Here is a 12,746-nt window from a genome sequence, read left to right as displayed (position 1 = left end):
TCTGAAATTATCGCACAAAAATTCATTTCATTTTGGTTCCGAGTTTTATGAACTTATGAACGCGTGTATAGATAGACCCCTGTAGCCACCACTTAACCGGGATACGGAGCAGCTCATCACCCCCAACTCTCCCTTCTGCTAGTTTTTTTTTTTAAATCAAACCCTCTCCCAACCCCTCACCCTTAACCCCCCATCAACCACCGATCTGTTCTTCATCATTATGGTTCTGTCTTTCAGGAATGTCGTATAAATGGAATGATACAGTATGTAACCTTTGGAAAACTGGCTTCTTTCACACAACATTATTCCTTTGAGATCTATCCAAGGAGTTGCTTGTATCTATAGTGGCTCCTTTTTTTTTTTCTTTTTTTTTCTTTTTTTTTCTGAGTAGTATTTGCTGCAAAGCCTCCGCTTAGAGTCAGGCGTGTACCAGGCACGTTATGGGATGATAATAACAGCTAACGGCTAGGGAGCCCTGGCCTGGTGTTTCCCCATATTCATTCATTTAACCTCTCAACATCCCACTGGGGCAGCTACTAGCGTTGTGGGTTCATGGCTTCCCCTTTTGTAGATGGGGAAACAAGCCATGGAAAGGTTACCTAGCTCTCCCCGAATCACACAGCAGGTAAGTTCAGGAACCACCTGTAAGGTTAGAGCACCGTCCAGCCTTGTGTTTCCTAATGGGAGAAAATAATCATAAATATCCCTGGCAGGGAGATGAAAAATGTCAACCCCCAGGGACGTGCTAGTGACAGATAGCATTCCCTTCCAGAAGCAGGCTGTGCTGGGGACTGGGGACAAGTGACATGACCAGAATAAAGCAAGGACAGGGGCTAGGGGTTTCCCCTACCCCATGTCACCAAGGACCACTTACAGAGTTTAGACCCACTCACACACACCCTAGGAGAGAATGATGCTTTACGCGAATGCAGTAGCTAATAAATAGGAAACATCCTAGCTTGCACCCATCCTGCCTCATCTCAGCGCTTGGGAAGGGGACCAGACCTGAGAATTTGGAATTAATTACCACGAATCCCAGGGCGGCTGACCTCAGGCCTCCAGAAGGGCAGTCATCATCAACTGTCTTACCCAACATCCTTCAAGGCCCTTAATGTCACCTTTTTTTGGGGGGTGGGGGACCATAACTACCTATAAGCATAGATGTGGATTCCAGGAGTCATCCCAGCCCAGAATTGGGGTCTGTGGGGAAACTGAGGCCCAGAATGACAATGGAATTGCCCAAAGACATACAACAAGTCAGTAGCCATTTCCGGGACTATGGGTCCCTCCCTTCACTGACTCATTCATGCACCATCCGTTCGACACCTACTGGACTGACCGTGCGCCAAGCACTTTTCTAGATGCTGGAGACAAATGATGAATCAGATATACAGTACGTGTCCTCATAGGGTTATAGTTTGGGGAGGAAAAAAGACACGAAACAAAAGATCACACACAAACAGATACTTAAAGCTATAATAAAGACTACACCATTGCCTTAAGACTCACAGACAGCATGTCTCCCTATAAGCCCCGCTGTTTTCATCTCTTAAAGGAACGAGGATGAAGTTTCCTGTAGCAACGGACACCTCTATGGACCCTCTACATAAGGTCATGCAAGACTGGTTTGACAGCTTTGTATGATAGATGTCGAACGCTGCCTTCCAAATATCACTGACAACCTGCTGATGGGGCAAAGCGGAGTCTATTGGTCACTGCAGTGGAGAACACAGCCTCGACAGAGCTTTAATAGCATCTGAAAGAGGGACAAGCAAGGTGAGGTTTTTGCCAAGACCCTAAACTCTGGCTTCAGGAGTTTCCAAAGTGGCAGGGAGAGAGAGTTGGCTAGAATTTGGTAACCGCCATGTTGTAATAATTTAGGACTGATGGAAACAGCAGGGTGATTTGAGGGGAGGGTTTCCGAGAGTCTGAGGGTATAAAACATTGTTGGATGTTTTCTATTGAAGAGTTTATGGGATATTCCTGTAATGAACAATAAAGTTAATTGACTGGGCAAAGTAGTCATAGAAGAGTAACGTTATGCTAATGCAGACAATAGATGACTCAAAACCATGCTATATTACTGTAGATACTAAGCCATGTGGGAGAGAGGATTTTGGTTCTCACAGAGTAATACCTGCTCTGGGGGGGCGCCTGGGTGGCTCATTCATTTAAGCGTCTGACTTCAGCTCAGGTCACCATCTCACGGTTCCTGAGTTCGAGCCCTGCCTTGGGCTCTCTGCTGTCAGCACAGAGCCTGGAGCCTGCTTTGAATCCTCTGTCTCCCTCTCTCTCTGCCCCTCCCTGGCTCATGTGCACTCTCTCCCTCTAAAGAAAAGAAAAAGAAAGAGAAGTAAGTAATACCTGTTCATTCTAAGCCAGCCCAAAGAGGTAAGAATAATAATAATAATATCCTCCATTCCATGCCAATCAGTGAGTGTTAGGAAGGCATAAGGAGACACGGTTTATAGATGTTCAACCATGAAGTGAAGAGGGACAAAAAAGCTCATCTGAGGCCTCTAGTTCAAAGCAAGAAAACCAGGATCCCAAGTCTGTATGTCTCTGTCTGTGTTTTATTGCCATCCAGCTAAAGAAGCAGAAGATGAAAATTACCCAACATCCCATCAGCAATAACCAACTGGAACCTTTCGCGATTACCATTTGAGCCTTCTTTTCTGCGCATATGTGAACGTACATAATTTTAATAATAGTTCAGTTACTTTTACTCAACTGTCTCAAGCTCTTTGCTCAAGCCATGTGTTTCTTTCTTGCTGATCCAAATCTTGGTGCTTTTTCTGGGAAAACACTGCAAAGTTCCTTTGAGACCACCCCTTATCCATGCCATGAGCCATGCACTGTTAGCCATGCCATTCAGATGGGGTTTACCACTTTTCCCTAGCCTCGGAGTGACGATGTTACCCTGGTCTGGCCAGTTGACTTGGACTTGAGTTAAAGTAATTGATTCTGGGAGTCATGTTCTGCAAGCCAGGCCCATGAGAGTCTTCCTGGAAATCTTTTTAAGACCACTGAGGAGGAAGTGCCTGCTTTTCTCCAAAATTTCTAGGCATAAAGATTCAATAAGCTTCAAGTTGCCAGCGGTCATCTCTGGCATCAACCAGGGCAAGTCTGTGTGAAAATGAAGCCCCCAAAGAAGAAAGCGGACCAACACACTCTATTCTGATAAGGTGCCTGAGCCCCTAGATCCAACTATGCCTGAAGCCTTTTGAACTCTTTTGAACTTTGCAGATACGGCTTAAGCTAGTTAAGGCAGATTCCAGCTCACACACCTAAAATCCACAGGCTTTTTCCCATTGTTTTAAGTCCTCAGATCTCATACATAAGCCTGGACTGTTGAAAGAGAGCTCTGGAATCCTCAGTAACTCACACTTCCATCATGGCCTTCCCTTACCTCCTTCAGCAGCTGTTAATACTATTCAAACCTTTGTATTTTGGGTAAGTTGCTCATTCTTCCCTGAATGTTCTTTCTCCCAAGTCCAACTGAAGAACTTTACTTTGGACTGAAAAGCTCAAACTGAGCGTGCTCTCTGTGAAGGCTACTTGCTCCCCAGCCACCACCGTCTAAACCACCATTATCATCACCACTGCCATCACCATCATCACTTCCACCACCACCACCTCCATCACCTTCATCATCACTTCCACCACCACCACCTCCATCACCTTCATCATCATCACTATCACCATCACCTCCACCACCACCACCTCCATCACCTTCATCATCACCTCCACCACCACCTCCATCACTTTCATCATCACCACCACCATCACCACACTGCCATCACCACCACCACCTCCATCACTTTCACCATCACCTCCACCACCTCCATCACCACCACCACCATCACCACACTGCCATCACTATCATCACCTCCACCACCTCCATCGCCTTCATTATCACCTCCACCACCACCTCCATCACCTCCATCACCACCACCACCATCACTTTCATCATCACCTCCACCACCACCACCTCCAACACTTTCATCATCACCTCCACCACCACCACCTCCACCACCTTCATCATCACCTCCACCACCACCTCCATCACCTTGATCATCACCTCCACCACCACCACCTCCATCACCTTCATCATCACCTCCACCACCACCTCCATCACCTCCATCACCACCACCACCATCACTTTCATCATCACCTTCACCACCACCACCTCCAACACTTTCATCATCACCTCCACCACCACCTCCATCACCTTCATCATCACCTCCACCACCTCCATCACCACCACCACCACCATCACCATACTGCCATCACCATCATCACCTCCACCACCACCTCCACCACCACCACCTCCATCACCTTCATCATCACCTCCACCACCACCTCTATCACCATCAGCACCACCTGTCTGAGCTAATCATGCAGCCTCTGTGCCATTTCAGAAAGGTTATCACAGCACTTGCCAGGGACTTTGCCAGGTATTTGTGCAGGTTGTTTTGTATACTCACTGGACAGGTAGCTCCTCAAGGGCAGGGATCCTTTGATTGAACCCTGAGCCCCCAGCAGCTTGCACCTGGCCTTGCCCAGAGCAGGCAGGACACCCTCACTGAATGATGGGACACGAGATTCTGGTGAAACCCTGATTCCCGTGCAAGCGGCTGTGGTAAGGTTCTCAGCTCCCTCCCAAGTACTATGTTGAGGAGGAGGGGGAAGAGGTAGAGGGAGAGATTTTTCACGTCATGCCAGTCATTGTGCAGGGGTCTGAGAATTGAAAGGGAGGCCTGGGTAGGGTTCCAACCCAGGAAGTTCTCACTCGGCAGACTGGGAACTCCCTGGAGGCTGGCACCGGCCCTGATGTAATCAGTGCTCCAGCCCCTGAGTCTTGCCGACCAGGAACCGGAAGTCAGCCAATATTTGTCAAGTGAAATGAGTTTTATTTCCATGTATTCACTCTTTAACCTTAGAATGAAGTCCCCCGGTAGAGTGGTTTTTAAATTTCAGGGGCACGCCAATAATCCTCTGGAGGGCGTGTGAAAAAACCTGATGGTTGGACCCGCCCCACGAGGTTCAGATTCAGCAGGTTGGGGTGGGTCTGATTACTTAAGCTCTAACAACTTCCCAGATGGTGCTGATGCTGCTGGTCTGGGGACCCCGGTGAGAACCGCTGCCCCCATGGAAGGCGAGTGAGAGGCACTGGGATTGTGGACTGAGAAGCCCGGGAAGGCCCACACTTCCCTATTCCATCTTCTTCCAGCCCGTTCCCCACCTCGAAGGGCCCCCCGCTGGGCCACCAGGGCAAAGGTCAGAGGTGTCATCAGAGTCCAGCCTAGAAGCTGGGACAGGGGCTGGGGCACCGCGTACCTGGGGAAGGGGCAGATCCCTGGCTCCCAGAGGCCTCCTGTTTAGCCAACAAACAGAAGGGGCCAAATCCCCAACTGGACCTACTTTTTCAGTAAACACAGCGCGGGGCCGCCTGTGTAAACACGCATTGTCTACTGGAGGATTAAGAGGAGAAGGGCCTGGCTTTTTTTCCTTTCCTTCTTTCTTCCTTTTTTTTTTTTTTTTTTTTTTTTAAGCACTGAGAAAAGCCATTAAGGGATTAACACCCCGATTTATGAAAATGGAGGACGATAAAGGAACAATGGGGTGACAGCATTGTGTAAACGACATTGATTCATTTCAGAGACAGGACTGTTAACGGGGAGAAATGGAGGGATAAATGGAACAATGAGAAGATGCTTTTACCAGCGTGTCATTAATTAGCCGCGAGGACAATTGTTTTATTGTCCTTTTTGAAAAATACAAAATGGGTGGGAAAATACAAGCAGTGAGCGAAGTGATTATTCTGTGTCACCGGCTGACATCTACTTTTCCGTTTCTCCTGAAGCCTGCCTCCGGAAGTGGTTTCATAAGGTAGGAGAAGAAACATTCCACACACACCCCTCCCCCCCACCAACTGAAGAAGGTTCTTGTGAGGGTTGGGAATCCAATGACCACCCCCTGCCCCGCCCAGTCAAGGACTCCTCAAACTCCTTGGCAGTGGAGGGTGGGCTCCACCATGGTTCTTTCTGGCTTTCACCAGTGAGGGAGTAGATGGGGAGGTGGGAGGCGGCCTCCTAGGAGATCTCTGCAAGCAGGTGGGGACAGGAGCCAGGCGGGGAAGAGACAGGAGCCTGGGGGAAGGGACAGGAGCCTGCGGGAAGGGAGATGAGCTTCCAGGGGGAGGCCAGCATGGTAGGCCCTCATGGGTCCCCCCCCCCCCCCCCGCCCTGGGCTTGGTGGCTGGGCCAGTGCAGCACTGCGGGCTCAGATGAGGTTCCCTCCCTGTATTTCCTGTACAACTGGGAGCAAAATTTGAAATATGCCCACGTTGGGATGGAGGCAATGAACGGGCTTCTCCAGATCAGGAAAGTGGGCTCAAATCCTGACAGCAATGGGTTTTGCACAGAGCCGCAGACAATCCCAGCCTCCCTCTGGGGAAGAACACGCTTCTGGCTCCATGAGACTCTAAACAAGACCCCACCCCCATCCCCACCCCGCACATGGGCCTAGGAGGCTTCGGTAGTAGGCGCCGAAGGGAGATGCACGGCACGAGATTCAGGTCCTGAAGACGCACACGCAGCCAGTCGGTGGGGACTCCTGATGGAGTAAGTGTGGTGTGTGCTGTCTGGACTGTCCTCACCCAGCCGGCCCCGGGGAGACAGCCACTGGCCGTAAGGGCCACTTGGAAACCAGAGCACCCTGTGTTTAGATGATCACCGGTCCGATCTAGAAACCTTGGCCCACGCTGGCTCTTTCTAGAGTCCGGCAATCGCACAAGGGTTAACAGCACTTGTAAAGAAGAGGGGCTCACAGAAGCAAACAGTGTGCCTGGCAAGGAAGCCGTAAACAGCTTTCCCATTGTTTCTGCCTTCTGTGACTGTTGGCCATTGTTTGCCCTTTAATCTGGAAACACGATGGATATAAATACAGCTATCTTTATAGCATTGTATCTTTGCAGGCAAAGATAAAACAATGAATCTTTGCATCTCAAAGCTTTATATTTACATAAAGCTATCTTTATTCAGGAAGATTGTGTATGTATGTCTCACATAGACATGTTGAGCTGTTTTGGACTCTTATCCATTCACACCACACCCTCCGTGTCCCCTGTGTGCCAGGCACTGCTCTAGTCCCGGGCATAGGGCAGTGAACAAACAAGAAACCCCCCACCCCCACCCCCTATAGAATTTACATCGCTGGGTATGAAAACAGAAAATCAGTATCTAACGGTAGAAACAGGTCACATCATCATTAGTACTGCGGAGAAAACTGAAGCAGGTCTAGAGAGTAGGGAGCAGGGACGAAGGGTTATTTTCTATAAGGCGGTCAGGAAAGGCCTCAGGTAACAGGTGAGTGGCACCCTAGGCTGGCCGCCCCGCTGGGGGAAGGGTGATCCAGGCAGAAGGCGGGGCAAGTACAAAGGCCTGGAGGCAGGAGCCTACCTGGAGGGTCTGACGCACGGCAAGCACCCAATAGGCTGGAGGGTCAAAAAAGAGGCAAAGTTCAAGACGATGCACTTTAAAAGCCATTGGTGTTTCCTCTGAGGGCAGTGAGGGCCACCGAAGGGCTGTGGACACAAGGGGGTGACCTAATCGGATGTCTGAGGTTAACAGGGCGACTCTGGCTGCAATGCATGGAACAGACCAAAGACGATGTGTGGAAGCTAATATCCTCAGCTTGACCATACGTTCTAAGGCGCCTACAGGGAGGGGCCCAACAGGTGCTAAAGGGAATGGACAATAGAAAATGGCAGCAAGTGTGGCACACAGGAGCCTGCCTACTGCTCTAACGCGGCAACCACTAAGTTCCTGCTGCTTCTTGACCCTGAGAGATACCTTGTCATCTTAAAGCGAGGCTGGATTCTTAAGTGAACTCACCAGATTTTAAACCTTTTACAGTTAAACAAAGCAAGCTTGAGGCCAGACAAGCCATCAGTTTATATTCTCCCTCAATCCCTCATCGGGCAAGGAGAATTCACGCAATACATCTTCTTACCCTTTGTTACCTGGCTTCCAGGGAGCTCAGGAGCAAGTCTAACTTTAAAGCATCACTATACCGCGAATCATTTGGCAAAAACCATCCTTTCTTCTTCCAGTTCTCATAGTTTCGTACGATCTCGGGACACCCCGGTGGCTCAGTTGGTTAAGTGTCCGCGTTCGGCTCGGGTCGTGATCCCCCGATTCGTGAGTTCAAGCCCTGCATTGGGCTCTCTGCTGTCAGCACAGGGCCCGCATCAGATCCTCTGTCCCCCTCTCTCTCTGCCTCCCCCCGCTCACTCGCACGCGCTCTCTCTCTCTCGCTCGCTCTCAAAAATAAATAAAATTTTTTTTTAAATATGACCTCAAATGTCCAGTTATGGAACGTGTGCTTTTTATTATAAGCAACCTCAAATGACGTTACATGAAGACAAACTTCTAGCAAAACTCCACTGCAGGAGAATCGCCACGCTCTATCTCAACCGGGTAACACGGGTGCTCGGGCGAAAGCAAAGTGTGGCGACAACAATACTTTGTGAAGCGTTTGTGTTGTTTGTGAGGTTTGCGCTCTCGCACCGTAGGCGTCCCCAGGCAGACTTTTGGTCACCTCTCTGCATCTGTGCCCCCCCCCCTTACAGATGATCTTGCCGCCCTTCCTCCCCTCCCTAATTATTCTTGTTCTGCCCACGATTTGAGTGGAAATGGGCCCTGCCTTCAACATTCACACTCCCAATGCCAGCTCAGCCTGCCTGCTGCTTTGATTCCCTCGAAAGGCGCCTCTGACCCATGCCAGTTGGAACCCACGGGAGGGGAAATCATTTGCATCTCGTGTGCCAATTCTGGTCAGTTGGAAGTGGCTATCCAAAGCACATGTGTTAAGAAGGAATCTGAGGTCATGCTTAGGTTAAATAGGAAAATGCAGGCTGGTAGACTGGGGACGTCTGCTGTCATTACCAATGAGGCCTTTTCCCATGGCGGGAGGAGGGGCAGGGCAGGAGTTATTCCCTCCCTTTCCAACAGGATCCCCTACAGGGGCTCAGGTGAACCCAGAGGCCCCCAAATGCAGGCGGCCCCCATTTTGTCCGGCCCACAGCTATCGGCCTTCAGTGAGTGGTAAGAGCCCTGGGTTCAAACTCTGTCCGCCACGGAGACAACTCTGCTAAACGTCTGTCAAGTTCCGTAAGCCCTCTGAGCCTCAGTTTCCTCGTCTGTAAAATGCGGATGATAGCTGTATCCTAGTTCACAGGACCAAGGGGATGATTAGAGGCAAAGACCTTGACGGGCTATTGTTAAGTATGAGTGGTCATTGAATATTATCTGTTATTGCCACTATTGTCAGGATTTTTTGGAGAGTCACTGTTGGGTCTGCCTGCCCATAGCTCTGTCAACTTTTCTTGCTCCGTGTGTCTCAACTTCTCCTTGCCTCATGCCCTATAGCCAACGCCCTACCCTCCTGTCTCACCAGTCGCTGTCTCTACAAAAGGTCATTGTCTTTTGTGGTGTTGGGCTGTGGCTAAGGCTCGCGAAGTCAGGCTCCCCCTCGGCGTCCTGCCCTCTAGCCCCCGCCCCTGCTCTGTTCCCGAGGTTCCCTCCAGCTGACTCTCGTCCCAGGACTGGAAACCCAGTGAGTTCACTGGGCTCTCCGCCATCTTGATCCATCATGGCCGCTCGGCCACTGTGGGCGGGCAGACTCAAGAACAGCCAAGTCAAGCGTGTCAGATCCTGAGACTGTCAGAGGCAGGGGCCCCCGGCGTTACCCACAGCACCTCTCCAGAGATTCCTTGTTGGAAAGTTTCTAAGAGCCTGACTGATGGGTGGTTGAGATATCGGCCTGTAGCCTTGGCTGTGAAGAGCCCGGGGGAACGGACATATCACGGTCACCATGTGCCCCCCGCCCAGGCACCGGGGGCCACTCAGGAAAAGTCTGGCAGGTGAAAGAAGGCCACATCTGGATTCCAGTCCCGATTCTTCCAGAAAACAGTTAGGATAGCAGGGCTGGACCACTTCGATTCTGCAGGCCTAGGCGTTTACGTCAGTGGAAAGGGGCAAAATTGCTGTTATTTCAGAGTTCTTGCAAACGCATATGATTTACTTATGAAAAAAAGGGAAAATAGGGCACACTTATGATTAGTCCTCTTTAAAGATGTTTCCTAAACTTGGCATTAGTCAGCCACTGGCTAAAGTGTATTAGTCAGCACCCTTCTTCAAGGGACGGTAGCCCAAAGTCCACTGCCTTTGGCCAAACCAGGATAAGAATGACAGTAAGGAATTTACTGGCTCACACAGAGGAGACGTGTCAGAGCCAGAATCCTGGCTCTGGATTGGACCCTGGAGCCAGGCGACCTAAGTTCAAGGCCCGGCTCTGTCAGCTCACAGCCACAGGGTCTTGGGTGAGTCACTCATCAGTCTGGACCTTGGTCTCCTCCTCTGTTGATGGGGGTGGTAATAACAGGGCTGACCTTACAGCACCCTTGCGAGGATCAGGTGAGGTGACACACGACAGATATCATAGCACCTGCCCATCGTAAGCTTCTAGAACTATGATTTTTTTTTTTTTTTTAGCGGCTATTTTTGAATATTCTTTTGACCAGCCAACTCATTAACTTCCTTCTTACTTGGCAAACGTTTGCCACTTTCTGAGTCTGGGAAGGAACAGAGCCCCCCTCTCTCAGGCACAGGATTCAAACAGTGACGCAGCCCACCCTCCCAACGTCCCTTGCAGCCCAAGAGGAGGCATGTGACCTGTGTTCCACCAATCGGAAACGCCTGCTGAGGTTTTTTGTTTTTTTTTTTTTTAATTTTTTTTTTAACGTTTATTTATTTTTGAGACAGAGAGAGACAGAGCATGAACGGGGGAGGGGCAGGGAGAGGGAGACACAGAATCCGAAACAGGCTCCAGGCTCCGAGCCGTCAGCCCGGAGCCCGACGCGGGGCTCGAACTCACGGACCGCGAGATCCAGGCTCCGAGCCGTCAGCCCGGAGCCCGACGCGGGGCTCGAACTCACGGACCGCGAGATCGTGGCCTGAGCCCAAGTCGGCCGCTCAACCGACCGCGCCACCCAGGCGCCCCGCCTGCTGAGGTTATTAATTTACAAAAAGGTTGGGCCTGGGAAGCGTGCTTGGGGCAGCGGGGTCCCCGGGGGCGGCTTGCGGGGAGGCCGGCACTGCCTCTCTGGTGCGTGCAGTGGTGGCATTCGTCCCCCCCCAGACCTTTCTGTTAGGTGACGAAGGCGTCCGCCTGCTGCCTGGCCTCGGAGCCCCGCTCCCCAGCTCTCCCCGCACCCGTTGTGAGTAATCTTCTTCCTGCTTATGTCAGCCCGAGTTGGCTTCTCTTACTAAATACCCTTCCTGGGGGCGCCCGGGGGGCTCAGTCGGTTGAGCGTCTGACTTCGGCTCAGGTCACGATCTCGCAATTCGTGAGTTCAGGCCCCACATCCAGCTTTGCTGCTCTCAGGGCATAGCCTGCTTTGGATATTCTGTCCCCCTCTCTTTCTGTCCCTCCCCCAACTTGCGCTCTCTCTCTGTCTCTCAAAAATAAATAAAACATTTAAAAAAATTTTTTTAAATACCCTTCCTGATTCAATAACGCAGGGCGGACACATTTCTCAAAGCTCTGGAAGGGCTTCAGCTTCGTTTCTTCTAAATGATGAACCTCGCGAAGATGCCCCTTACCACGACTAAGCCAGAGGGGCATGCCTAGGGGTTAGGACTCTGCCGCTGGCATTGAATGACACCCCTGCCCTGCTAAGAGGCCAAGAGCTCGTGTGCAGCCAAGACGGTCACCAAGAGCCCTGGAATGTTGCGCCCACTACTCCCTACACCAGGGTGCCGCCCGCACTCCTCAGGGAAGAGGGGGATGAGAGGAAGTCGTGGAGGAGGTGGGGGGTGGGGGGGACAGTGGAGAAGCTTGTGGTAGCTATGAGCTTACGGTAGGAGAATCAAATGCGAAGATGGCTAGGGCACAGAAAAATATGGCCAGTAGAGCCCGGCCCCTGCTCAGAGAGCTCGCTGGAGAAGAAACCAACCCCGGTTTCAGGAGGCTTTGAAGCTTTTGGCAAGTTAGAATCAAGCAGCCTGATGTCTTCTACAGGGGCCATATGCACAGCTTCTGAGCCACAACCTGCCGTGGCCACTAGTGACCGTCCTTCCCTTTGAGCTGGCAGAACCACTGTGAGGAACCGTTCCTGATGAGGGGTGAGGGGAATTGGGTTTTTTCATCGGTCTCAGGGCCAACAGCAGCCATCAGAATTACCCGGAAGGGCTGTTAAAATGCAGACTGCGGGGGCCCTGGGGTGGCTCAGTCCATTGAGCATCCAACTCTTGATTTTGGCTCAGGTCATGGTCCCAGATCATGGGATGGAGCCCCATGCCGGGCCCCATGTTGGGCGTGGAGCCTGCTTAAGATTCTCTCTCTCTCTCTCTCTCTCTCTGCCCCTCTTCCCCACTCATTCTCTCTCTAAAATAAAATTTTAAAAATGCAGATTGCAGGACCTCACTTCAGAGTCACTGATTTGGAAGGTCTGGGAGAAGGCCTGAGGATTTGCATTCTAGCAAATGCCCAGGTGATGCTCCTACTTGGAGAACTGTTGATTTAGGTGGAGTTTTTTCACCTATAAAATGGGCCAAGTCACATGAAAAGATGCTCAACGTCGCTCCTCATCAGGGAAATACAAATCAAAACCACACTCAGATATCACCTCACACCAGTCAGAGCGGCCAAAATGAACAATCAGGAGACTATAGATGCTG

This window comes from Prionailurus bengalensis, chromosome E2, assembly GCF_016509475.1.
Source record: "Prionailurus bengalensis isolate Pbe53 chromosome E2, Fcat_Pben_1.1_paternal_pri, whole genome shotgun sequence".
Classification (NCBI taxonomy): domain Eukaryota; kingdom Metazoa; phylum Chordata; class Mammalia; order Carnivora; family Felidae; genus Prionailurus; species Prionailurus bengalensis.
The sequence above is the reverse complement of the archived record's forward strand: the minus strand, read 5'-3'. Positions refer to the sequence as shown.